This window comes from Haliotis rubra, unplaced genomic scaffold (genome assembly GCF_003918875.1).
Source record: "Haliotis rubra isolate DU_JTF1 unplaced genomic scaffold, ASM391887v1 Scf452, whole genome shotgun sequence".
NCBI classification, from domain to species: domain Eukaryota; kingdom Metazoa; phylum Mollusca; class Gastropoda; order Lepetellida; family Haliotidae; genus Haliotis; species Haliotis rubra.
In genome coordinates, this window is record NW_025767138.1 from 402,722 (window position 1) to 417,040 (window position 14,319).

A 14,319-nucleotide genomic window follows, 5' to 3' on the forward strand; every position below is an offset into this window, starting at 1 on the left:
TCCAATAGCCCATATACCAACGATAGCTCAGAGTTCTGGTTATCCGCTGAGAAATGCGTGATTGCTGTACTTCGGCGTAAGCCAGTTTGTATTCATTTTAATATCTAACAATTCAGAAATGGATATGAACTGTCTGCATATTTACCAAATAAAGAATTATGATGTATATTTATGTTTCGCATGTTTACACGTTTATTCATGATTGAACAGTGCCAGACCCCTACAATACAGTTATTGAGGACCAGGATTCCATCATACGTGACAGTTCCTGTTGTGTGCCGTAGTGGAAAGTCAGATATATCCTGTGTGCCAAGTCGCACTTGCAGGAATCTTGAATTTTCGAACTTATTGATGTTGACTAAAATCTAATACCTCTACAAAGGGCACGGTGAACTCGATAGGATACGGCGAAAGGATACGTCGTGTATACGCTGCTTGTTATAGATAAAGGATTTGTTCATGTATGTATATATATGCATTTTGGACGTTTGGTTGAAGAGGCCAGTTTAATGGGCTCCGATTCTGGGAGTTGCCCTAATATCTTTCAAATACATGACTTACCGCTACGTTTGGCTAAGGCTATTTGTAAACCGTGTTCAACAGATGACCTTAGCTACGTATGTCAAAGGCTATTTGTAGCCCATGTTCAACAGAAGACTTTAGCTACGTATGTCAAAGGCTATTTGTAAACCGTGTTCAACCGATGACCTTAGCGCTACTTATGTTTACGGCTATTTGTGACCCACGTTCAACAGATGAACTCAGAGCTACGTATGCTTGAGGCTGATAGTGGTCCGTGTTCAACAGATGACCTTAGATACGTATGTTTAAAGCTGTTTGTTACCCGTGTTCAACAGATGACCTTAGATACGTATGTTTAAAGCTGTTTGTGACCCGTGTTCAACAGATGACCTTAGATACGTATGTTTTAGGCTATTTGTAAACCGTGTTCAACAGATGACCTTAGCTACGTATGTCAAAGGCTATTTGTGACCCACTTTCAACAGATGAATTCAGAGCTACGTATGCTTGAGGCTGATAGTGGTCCGTGTTCAACAGATGACCTTAGATACGTATGTTTAAGGCTATTTGTGACCCGTGTTTAACCGATGATCTTATAGCTACGATCTGAGGCTGTATGCGGCCCGTGTACGTTGTCCCAAAACTGTGGCCCATGTTTAACACTTGCCCTCAACATTACGTCTTTCGATAGGCAATAGTGGACATAATTTTGATCAACGGGGATTCAGTGCTTCCTCTAACACAAGGCTGGTCTATTTACCTTTGTTGCTCTCGTATGTCTGCTTCCTGCTAAAGCTAATATATAATCAAAACAGTGAAACCTATGTACCTTAAAGCAGACAAGAAAGGTATCTATGGGATAATATGGTCTTTAGTTCAAAATCGAAAAAGACTTTTTTTCTGCAAAGACTAAATAAGCAAAAAATATGTGAAGAGAAAATAGAAAATTAATACTTTCTAAACGAACTCATTTTTAACAAATCTAAGTATGAATTAACTATCATTAATTACAACTGTCGGGTGGTTTTACTTGTTATGAAATTTAAGAAGCTACTCAAAAGCTGTCATATTTCTTTCTCAACAATCAACAAGACATGCTGTATAAAATGACATCCTGAAATGATACCTACAACGGTTTCAATCAACAATAAATATTATATATATATTTTTTTCAAATTCAATTATCTGTCCTTGATCCAAATTGTATAAAATACGTGTTCGGATCCACCTCTCCTATTTGATTTATCTACATAGCTGTGTTACATTAATCATCCGACAGTGTTGCCGATAATCCGCAGATTCAGCCCTCGTATTATAGTCTCGTCTTCAACGCTATAGAGTTTCATTTCCGCACCATTTGAATTGCCCCTTTAGCCCCTGTGTGCTCGTGGTTGAAGACTTGACTCGATATCTAGGTGTACCCTCTTGTGTTATGTGTTTTCACACTTCAAGTAGTATCTATAGACCCCGATGCGAATCCTTTGAAGCGAAGCCTGTATGCGTTGGTGTCTAGCTTTCCGAGGGGTTCCTGTGGCGGAAGAGAAAAACCCGCCGTGACGCTATTGCTGCGTAGCCGAGAGATATTCTATACAGTTCTTATAGTATCGGAGTTTAGACAGGGTGGCTATCGTTGGTCGGTGAACCTGTGGCGTTTTATGGGCTCGCTGACGTTAAAGAATAAAAGCACGGGGCTTAGTTTTGTGTGCAATGGATTAAGGGTAAAACCGCCTCACACCCCAGTAGGGAGAGAACTAAACGCTGGTGAGCTTTCACCAACCTCCCTAGTTTTGTATCCATGGTTTCAAGCCTGCCATCCACAGGTCCGCCACAAACATGCTTAGCATTTTACACTTAATGAAATTTAAACAAATTGGGAATATTTGAAATCATTGCCGCGGCAGAGCAATGTGATTGACACGTGAAATGTAATTGAAAAGCAGCGACATTGACAACCTTTCGCAGGTTCGGGGCTGCGATTTACAACTTGTACCCTAAATCTCGAGCTAAGTTGATGGCTTGTCCGCTCCCACCCCTGTCAAAATATTGACATTCTCCCCAGCTGTTAAATATTTACCATTCCCGACCGTGACTTAGTCAGACCTTTCATTTAACCAAGGTTCTAGGCGATACAAAGTCAAGCGATATATACGTAGATTAAAGAATCAACAATGGTGTAGAAAAAAGGAGCGATTTAAAGCTGCAGAGCCCTGAGATAAAACGATCCGATGGTTGACTCAGGTCCGGATTGGGAGGAAGCACTCATTGTCGTCTATTTGGACCATAATATCAACAGATATATGGCACTTCACCCCAGATAACCAGGTGCGCCATCAATGCGGGAATAAAAATGCCTGGTATTTGAACTGTTTTTAACGCGGAAACAAAAACGAACTGAACGAAATATTTGTAGACTGCTCTTGTTCCAATATACTTTTAAGACCCCTAGTCGTCGGTGGCAGTGTCTAACCGTTTCGTCCCATATCCATGTCTAGTTGAAACCTACATGACAAGTTGTCATGAACATGACACCATGCCAGAGATGTTGTTTCGATAAACAGTGTAACATTTCCTCCGTGTAGCATGAAACTAACTTGTGACGGGGTTTTGATTCGGTCACACATGCAGTGCTGGTTGGAACTCGCTTTATAACCCTTGCATTGTGAAGGGGATAGTTGCAGAAGGTTACAGGAAAGAACAGTTGCTAGGCAACGAGTGGTTGGGTGGAAGAGGTGTGAGGCAGTATGGGCACGCTGCGTTACAGAGAATTCTAACCGACGTTTGAGATTCGAACCGATACCCGATCGAAAAGAAGACACGCTGTTACGCGTCCAGCGTTTCAGTCACAGGCCGGGGTGCAGCGCATGACCTACCTTTGACCGTCAGGTGGGTGAGTGGGTTGTTGTGTCGCTTTCTGCAATATAATTACAATGTTACCATGGGTTACAACTGGTGGGATTCAGACATTGTGATTAAAGAGGGAATCGATCCGCTACTTCCGCTATGATCATCATCATCATCATCATCATCATCATCATCATCATCATCGCCGCCACCACCACCACAACATCATCATCATCATTATCATTATTACCACCACCACCACCACAATCATCATCACCACCACCACCACCACCACCATCATCATCATTATCACCATCATCATCATCATCATCACAAGTACTGCTAGTACTACGGTAACTACTGTTGCTGCTACTACTACTTCAACAACTCCTCCTTATGCTTCATCGCATCAACGATTACCCTGCAACTACATTTACTGCTTCCAACACAACTACAAATACGACATCTGTGACTCTCACGGTGTCTCCGAGTATTCAATACGTTAAACTGACTCATGTCTCACAAGCAATGCATCTTAAAAGGTTTCGTATAAATTCATCTATACATTGCAACAACCAAATGTGTAACATATATGTGTGCTTTCCTTAGTTTCATCAACAATAACACAAAAAATACCAAACGAAACGTCAGATATAACACATAATAATACACAGGTTGTATACATGTGAGGTGAGGTGAGGTGAGGTGAGGTGAGGTGAGGTGAGGTGAGGTGAGGTGAGGTGAGGTGAGGTGAAATTGGGTTTAACGTCGTACTTAAGAATATCTCGCTCATATGACGACGTGCATGCGTGTGTAGGTGCGGCTGCTTGTACTAGCCCAGACTTAAGCTGGTTTTATAGTGCTAGCCCACTGGGAAGCATGAATACCCCACTCAGACACATTATACTGACTCCGAGCCGACCAGGCCTTGTACCCATTAATACCGAGCGGCAGGCAGGGACCAACAAGTACCATATTTTAACGTCTTTTGATATGACGCGCTCAGGGATCGAACCCGCAACCTTCCGCTCTCCGGGCGGACGCTTTACCCACTACACCACGGAGGCGGTCTTTTATACATGTACGAGTGGGGGTGTGACATGTAACTAAAACACGGAGGTGTTTGAATAAACAAGTCTTCCAAAGGAAACCAGAGGTTGATAGCATGAGCACAGGCGTACTTGCTGAAATACGCGCTATCCACGTAACTCATTATAATCCAGCGATCTTTCTTGTCTCTCGTTACAAGAGAGTGAGTGAATGAGTGAGTATGGTTTTATGCCGCTTTTAGCAATATTCCAGCAACATCAGGGCGGGGACACCAGAAATGGGCTTCATACATTGTACCCATGTGAGAATTCGAACACTGGCTTTCGGGGTGACGAGCAAACGCTTTTACCGCTAGGCTACAAGAATACCGGGATCTACTCGACCAAGGGATTTCCATTAGTACTTCTGTAAGTCTGATTGTCACGTAAATAGAAATAGGTTGACGAGACACTTCATGCAATATCCCAGACAAGATTGCCAGATACCAATTATGATCTAATATATCCTAATATATTTAATATGTCACTTCTAGCTACGAATTCAAAGTTTGAGTAAGCGTTGCCCCTTCGCCTAATCATGAATTAATTGCAAATTTATATTTCAAAAGTCAAGTTTTCCTATAGATTCCCAAACCACAGTTTACCGTTCTATTTCCTTCAAAGAAGTTCTTCAATATAAATATTTTGGGTGTACTTCTCACACATTGCCTGCGAACATGTGGGCATTGTCAAAATACCATGAATATTCATCAGCATGACGCGGATTACAGACATGTATTGTCAACTGTCACTCAAATAACACATGCTTGTATATTGCAGAATGAAATGTGCATGTATGGGGAATGTCACTCGGGATTAATGTGTACATGCCAGATGCACACACGCGATAATTTGTACAATGTTAAACGTGCACTTGACACTTATTTACTCTACCCTATAATATATTGGAATTAACGTAAGGTTTTCAAGGGCCAGTTCTGGAATGAATAAATTAATCTGGTTACATTTCCAGCATTAACATACATTACCATTTTCCGTCTTTGATTATATTCGACCGTTGCTGCTAATACAATACCTAGCGTAAAAGACAATGTCAGCGCACATATAATATTTGGAAATATCTTCATCAACACAACAGTACTAATATAAGAATCAATATCACTGGAGGCTACATATATATCTTTTTTGTCAAAGGAAACACTATTTTACGCACACACACGCATGCACACATACATGCACACCATATATATACATATGGTTTCTGTTTTAATAAAGCTATTCATTGCGTGTAATGATAAATGCTCAGCCTTTGAAATTTCATGTTAGAATTTATTTAAAAATAAATGAGAATTCTTCTTGAGACTACATGTGATTATATTGGACACATGTTAAATACACGATTTAAGCTAAGACAATTCTTTCTGCATATATACTCTTAAATTGCTAGTTAATATGCTAAAGAATTCTACATTTTGTTACAGTTGATTGGATCTGAATTTAAACTTGAAGGCTGTTATGTTGAGTATAAATGATACAACATTTACAATGAACACACGTTCTGAAAATGTTCTGCATTCTATTTTATTTACCGGTAGATAATTACTCAGAATATTACATGGCACGATACCAAAGCAAGAACCACATCTAACGATTCTGGACAATATTGAAGACGTGTCACATTGGCACCGACAGACATTCTGCATAAAATGAAATATACAGTTAATAATATACCATTTAATAATTAAATATTTTAATCATTTTGAAAACAGCATAACTAAATTCCAGTCATTATTTTACCAATATATTAGCCCAAAGCAGAAATTAGCACTAAATACTGAAAATATTAAGATAAATAAATAAACATTTCTTCGTTAAATGTACTTGCTCCTATGTAAGACGCAATCCCTGTTTGTATGATTTGAAGGGGATACGTGTAGAACAGTGATGCTTGGATTCTACAGCCGGACCCTAACACCAGGGTAACCACTGACCTCGGCCACCCAAAGTCGAGTGTTATGTATGCGTGGTCACAGTCGGACATTCTCCGTTAGCTAAGGGTAGTTTGTCCTCTAGGTCAATCAAGGGATCGACCAAACTGCATTGTTTATATTCCCGCGAATGACAATGCATGAGACTTGTACATTACAAGTGTCAAAGGAAACTTTGCTACAGTTAGTGGAATGTGTTACGTCGAGATGCGAGTCGGTTGCATAACAGACCTGGCCTTTCTATACCGTGTCGATTTCAGTCCGAATGTCTATTTCATTATTGTCAATAGTTTAGTTTACAGAATCTGAAATGGTTAGATATTTTGATTGTTAGGTGTATGTGTTATAGTTTATCGAAACATGTTAAGAATAGACAGTAGTTAATCACCGCATCACAAACATGTTTGTGTTGATTATAGTCTCCATATTAATGCTAGCTATCAATATATACAATATTATGGTCAAAATTATATCATTTTGTTAGATTTGCGATACAAATTTAACATTTCTAATTGTATGCAAATGAAAAAGTTTAAAAGGTTCAGAGAAATAAACTACGTATTAAATGACAATCATATGATTGCAGATTTCACTCACGTGTCCCCTGCAATGTAGCAACGGCCCAATATTTTAGTCATGTCTATATTAATGTTGCATTGTAATTTATTCCTTTACGTGGTATTCATAACACATATACCTAAAAGTACACATTATACAATCAATTTTTTGAAAGAAGAAATGATAACTTAGAAAATGAACCTACAACCTACAAGTCAAGTCCCACAAGTAAAAGTTTAAACAACATTCATCTTTAAATCCAAATGATAAAATACATTTGATATTTACATGTGTTTATTTCAATGTGACATATTCATTATACGGACCCTGACTGAAAAACAAAGAATTTACACGGTTATATTTTCTCTTATGTCTTATAAAACTTTGACGTATGTTTACATGAGATTTTTCATGTACTTTTATACAACAAGAGTATACTTGTGCAATGGTACAGACTATATGGCAGTATCTTTGCGAGGCATGTATAAATTCCCTACACACCTTTCTCCTTACATAAGGGACGACGGGACTTAAGTTTTAGCTTCAAATGATATTTTATATGACATGGATTGAATATTATTAATAAAAGGTAGTTTGCTTTGAAATCGGATTGCATTAACTTTCACACCTTACTTTGATCAGATACCTGATTTTGATATGACTTCGCCTACTAGGCTACGGTGGCGAAGACGTTGGGAAGATGTAGCTGTCATAGCTGTTATCATCCCGTATTTAAGTTTCAAGACACATAAGAAAACTTGTCAGCCATCGACTGTGCGTAGCTGACACAAAACGGAGATGACGTTAAGAAATCAACTGGCAATACTTACAATTCAAACAAAATCAGCGTCACACGTGAAAACTCCATGCATGGTTACGTGGGGAGATTCGGCGATTGTACGTATAATCCGAAGTTCTGAGCCCCCATATTCTCACTCTCTTCGTTTATCCCCACTAGAAATGAAATTCTAACTTGGTAGGCTAGGGAATTTATACAGCGACGAACTGCAATCCAAATAGACAATAATGAACAATGAGAAATACAGGCAGATATGCACATGAATATTTCGTACACACGAAAAAATCCGAATTCGTTTGTGCCTTCAGCATAATTTTCAAGTTAGGATAATTGGGGGACCGGTAATGTATGAATAATCACAGTTCATGAATCGGCAAATCATGATTTGTGATGCAATTTCATGCAAATCAGAATTCTCCCCATCTTTTCGTCTTGAGTCCCCTAATTTTACAAGAAGCTGATTAGATTTATTCAAACGGAACAGCTCGTTGGTACAATTAAATGCTAAATTCCCACAAACATTTCAATACTTTTCCCGTAAACCGCAAATCTTTTTCGTTAATTCTGACTAAATCGCTCATCGAGACTTACTAATAGTCCCTTCCATTTTAATATTCATAAACAAATCACGTATTCCATATCCCGCCTGATCAAATGCATATTGAATAATAAATAAAACTTAGGTATATATGAAGGACTATTTACGTTTGTCCTCGAAGCGTCAGTGTAGACGTCTTCAAAAAAGTGTTTTGCATTCTTCCGACCCTTCTGTTTCTATTATAAACTAACGGGATATCAATACATCAACTGGCGCAATGTTAAAATTATCACCTTTTGCTAAATACGTTTCTATTAAATGATTAAGTAGGATTTTAGATACATAAGCGAGCATAAACAACTTCCTGAAACAGTATTTTAAGCAATTCCTTTTGCACGATTAATCGCCCCACGCCTCGAAGTTTTTAACACGTTACTAATCGTTTTTATTACAATTTTATATAATTTTTAGTACGAAGGATTCGTGACTGATTAGATTTAATATTTCATTGATTAGGATATAAAAATATACTTGGACATTAACTATAAAATTTCCCGCCGTGATGAAAAGACTATTTTAGCCACTTTTGTGCTTTTTTAATGTGTATTAACATACTGTAGTAATACTTGACAAGAGATCAACCCTAATAGCGTTATCTACTCGCAACCATCTATCCAAATATACATTTTATGTGTGATCGTTTGTGCCATGAATGATTAAATATTCAGGATGTATTGATAATGAAAGAAAGCACACGCTTGAAATCACCTGATCACCCTTTGTAAATCTGCCTTTGTTGGGAAGCGCATCATTGAGGGAACCCATGTAGAAACACTATATAGCCGTATGCAGGATTGTGAAGTTCTTATTCAAAAGGATTAATATCACTTGTCACAGATGTTTTTAACAAAATGAATATCGTTTTAGAAATAACGTAAAAAAAGTTTAAAACCCCCAACAACATCATGTATCAAAATATCAATGTCATTTCTATAAGTGTGTTTTAAATTCTGCGGGTCAACATAATATTTATGAAATAAAAATAATCAAATTTAAAATGTTTTACGATACATGTGTTGCTGAGGGTGCATATTTCATGTTAATATAAGATTACAAAACTTGAAGTTTAAACTGAAACGGAATATAACATATTTCACTCGTTTAAGTAGTTTTCCTTTCACAATGTAAAATGTGTTGGAACAGACTCGGGGAGGTGAAACAGTCACGCCATGCCTATTTCAAACAATAACAACAGAATATTTTCTGATAAATACCTAACTCCAGCTATGTCAACTGCAGACATCTTGCGTATATGTGTGAAATAACTTTTTTTAACATTCTGACTGAAACGAGAGGCGTTTCCTCATCACATGCTCTCCACATGCCATCGACTGAGAAAGGTTACCCACAATTCAGTTGAAGCCTCGCCATTGCCAGTTCGTCCTTATGAGAATGGTGTCACAGATTAAATAACCTATATCGTTTTTAAGGACAAGGTTTCTAAAACAGTCTGGCGTTTTACCTGTTTTCGTGGTTCATATTCAGTTAAAAATCATACCATTATTGAACAATTGTCATGTTTATTTCTGTTTCAAATTGAAATAATTATAGGAATGACAAGTGTTTAAGGATGAAATAATAATAATTATTATTATATATATGGACATAGAAGACGTGATTGTAGTTGTTTGGCTCTGATCCACAACACATGATAATAACCATGGTTAAAACGCAAATACAGTAGTTTGTAATAAGAGTTTTGATTTTGCAGATGTTCCAAAGAACGATAATCATGCATTAATGTCAATTGCATGTCGGTTTCAAGTTCCACTGAAATATACATCTTGTGTAAATATACATGTTATATATCTACTCAATTACTTCATACATATAGCTCATGACTAGGTAATCAAACATCTTGTATTGTATGCTGTATGCTATGTATTTTATTGTAGAGAGTTGATATCTAATTCTCAGCAATCTAAATTCGCAAATTACTCGTATCACACGTATTGTGTGACGAGCAAGTGGTGTTGGTGATCTTCTTTTCGGTCAGGTGTTTAAACGAACGCCTGTGCTTTCGCGTTAACGACATCCAGGGAACATATTAAATCTGAAATTATCTTCTCAAGAAACGTTGCCGAAGCTTCAACAGATTGTCACAAATTCGAGAACACTTGCCATATTTACCCATCCCATGCGCGACGAAAAGGACCCACCCTCTTTCCACGGAGTGAACTCGCTGCTCGAGAAGCCTTGTTTGTTTTAACGCACTGAAATCTAGATGCGGATTAATTGAGCCTAAATGGAAGTCTACCCAGCGGGAGCGATTCATGTAGGAATTGCATTGTTTACTGTCAGTCATACTGTAATGTTATTTCTATTTTTGACAAAAGGATTTAACGTTCATGTTCCTCGTTTTCCCATTCAAGTCACCACAGGCCCATATAACGTACATTAACAGCATATATACACATTTTGTTACACATCAATATAAAATAGATAAATGAATTTCACAAGATAGAACTATAGTAATACACAATACATGATAATAACATTATTGATGTAACGATGGGTAAAGTTTAAATGCTAAAATTAAATTTCTTACATTCAACAATGTTTGAGGACATGTGGAATTGATAAGATTAACAAATGCTGCAACAGAAGGATGTTCATTGTATGCAGGGTGAATATATGATTCTCGTACATTTGAAAAGGCCTTGCATACATGTTGCATGGATGTAGAAATGGCAGTTTTTAGTTATTAACGTGGCCCCTCCACCAAGCCAAGTCAGTTATGTATTACTAACCACGCAATGTCCGTTTCGAGCTGTAATACAGTCCGTTTCGGTTTCAATTGAAGATATTATTTTCAAAAAACGTTTTACATTTTTATAACCCACACTTTTGTTGAATACATACCGTATTGTCTATTGCAATTAATGACTCTGGCTGATGACGTTTTAGTAGGACGTTGAGTTATGGCTTCTCGTGTATGACAAAAGACAGGCTTGTATGCATATAAGCACATGTGCTGCACGAGACAATGACGTGATATAATTCTTCTGAAATTGACAAGCTATGTATTAGGAAGGGGTTGGGTTGTAACAGAGAGTTTGTAATGAGGAGGAACTACAGGTCATCGTCATGCAAGCGGGTTGATGACGATGTTGAAGTAATGGGCCTGTTTGTTTGTCTTTACAAAGTTTGTATCTAAGTCTTCTCATTAGTGGAAGCCAGCTTCTCCACACTTACATATGGCTTACCTCCCTGCCTGCTCCACTTATACGTGGCTCGCGGTCGTCAGCGATACATTTACACAAGGCTTACTCCCCTTGCTATTACACTTACGCATGGCTTACTGCCCTGCCAGCCACACTTACACATGGCTTAGCACCCACCCACCCTTTCCGCTATACTTACACATGGCTCACCACTCTCCACCCTGCACTTACACATAGTGTAGCCTTTCCCGCTACATCTATATATGGCTTACACTTATACGTGCCTCACTGCAGTCCCACTACACTTACACAAGACTTACTGCCCTGCATGCTTGACTTACATATGTATTACCAACATTTCTGCTATACTTACACTTACACTTAACTTACACATGGCTTACCTCTCTCCACCCTACACACACACTTATACGTCGCTTACGTGTCCCCATGCTACGCTTACACATGGCATACAGCCATGCTTGTTATATTACATATGGCTAACCACCCTTCCCAGTGCTACGATTACACATGGCTTACAACCCTGCTCGTTATATTGCAAATGGCTAACCACCTTTCCTCGTGCTACGCTTACACATGGCCTACAACCCTGCTCGTTATATTGCAAATGGCTAACCACCTTTCCTCGTGCTACGCTTATACATGGCCTACAACCCTGCTTGTTATATTACATATGGCTAACCACCTTTCCCAGTGCTACGCTTACACATGGCCTACAACCCTGCTCGTTTATATTACCTAACCACCTTTCCCAGTGCTACCCTGCTTGTTATATTACATATGGCTAACCACCTTTCCCAGTGCTACGCTTACACATGGCCTACAACCCTGCTCGTTATATTACATATGGCTAACCACCTTTCCCAGTGCTACGCTTACACATGGCCTACAACCCTGCTCGTTATATTACATATGGCTAACCACCTTTCCCAGTGCTACGCTTACTGGCCTACGCATATGGCATGGCCTACAAACCCTGCTTGTTATATTACATATGGCTAACCACCTTTCCCAGTGCTACGCTTACACATGGCCTACAGCCCTGCTTGTTATATTACATATGGCTAACCACATTTCCCAGTGCTACGCTTACACATGGCCTACAACCATGCTTGTTATATTACATATGGCTAACCACCTTTCACCAGTGCTACGCTTACACATGGCCTACAACCCTGCTCGTTATATTACATATGGCTAACCACATTTCCCAGTGCTAAGCTTACACATGGCCTACAACCATGCTTGTTATATTACATATGGCTAACCACCTTTCCCAGTGCTACGCTTACACATGGCCTACAACCCTGCTCGTTATATTACATATGGCTAACCACCTTTCCCAGTGCTACGATTACACATGGCCTACAGCCCTGCTTGTTATATTACATATGGCTAACCACCTTTCCCAGTGCTACAATTACACATGACCTACAACCATGCTTTTATATTACATATGGCTAACCACCTTTCCCAGTGCTAAGCTTACACAGCATACAACACTGCTCGTTATATTACATATGGCTAACCACCTTTCTCAGTGCTGCGCTTACACATGGTCTTCAGCCATGTTCGTTATATTGCAAATGGCTAACCACATTTCCCGCTACACTTACACATGGCTTACCTGGCTTACCATACTTCCTGCTACACGGTTAGGAGTATTACACCTGACCTAACAGGCACATCTCCATACACCTGACCCACCCTTCACATCCATACACCTGACCTACCCTACACATCTCCATACACCTGACCTACCATACACATCTCCATACACCTGACCTACCCTACACATCTCCATACACCTGACCTACCAGGCACATCTCCATACACCTGACCTACCCTACACATCTCCATACACCTGACCTACCAGGCACATCTTCATACACCTGACCTACCAGGCACATCCATACACCTGACCTTCCAGACACATCTCCTTACACCTGACCTTCCAGGCACATCTCCATACACCTGACCTACCAGACACATCTCCATACACCTGACCTACCCAACACATCAATACACCTGACCTTCCAGACACATCTCCTTACACTTGACCTTCCAGGCACATCTCCATACACCTGACCTACCCTACACATCTCCATACACCTGACCTTCCCTACACATCTCCATACACCTGACCTACCAGACACATCTCCATACACCTGACCTACCAGGCACATCTCCATACACTTGACCTACCAGGCACATCTCCATACACCTGACCTACCAGGCACATCTCCATACACCTGATCTACCAGACACATTTCCATACACTTGACCTTCCAGACACATCCCCATACACCTAACCTACCAGGCACATCTCCATACACCTGACCATACACCTGAGACACATTTCCATACACCCATGACCTACCAGGCACATCTCCATACACCTGACCTACCAGGCACCTTCCAGACACATCCCCATACACCTAACCTACCAGGCAGATTTCCATACACCTGACCTTCCAGGCACATCTCCATACACCTGACCTTCCAGGCACATCTCCATACACCCCACCTTCCAGACACATCCCCATACACCTAACCTACCAGGCACATCTCCAGACACCTGACCTACCAGACACATTTCCAGACACCTGACCTACCAGGCACATCTCCATACACCTGACCTTCCAGACACATCCCCATACATCTGATCTACCAGACACATCTCCATACACTTGATCCACCAGGCACATCTCCATACACCTGGCCTACCAGGTATATCTACATACACCTGACCTACCAGGCACATCTCCATTCACTTGACCTA

At 39.7% G+C, this 14,319-nt stretch overlaps 1 long non-coding RNA gene across 1 annotated transcript in view; it reads right to left on the minus strand.

Annotated features, from left to right (window-relative positions):
* The window catches only part of LOC124289951, a 31,150-nt gene extending 23,195 nt beyond the window's left edge, over positions 1-7,955 (minus strand). The window contains exon 1 of the long non-coding RNA XR_006901799.1: positions 7,789-7,955. This is a non-coding gene — a long non-coding RNA (uncharacterized LOC124289951). The remainder of the gene's footprint in view (positions 1-7,788) is intronic.
* Positions 7,956-14,319: the final 6,364 nt, after the last annotated feature.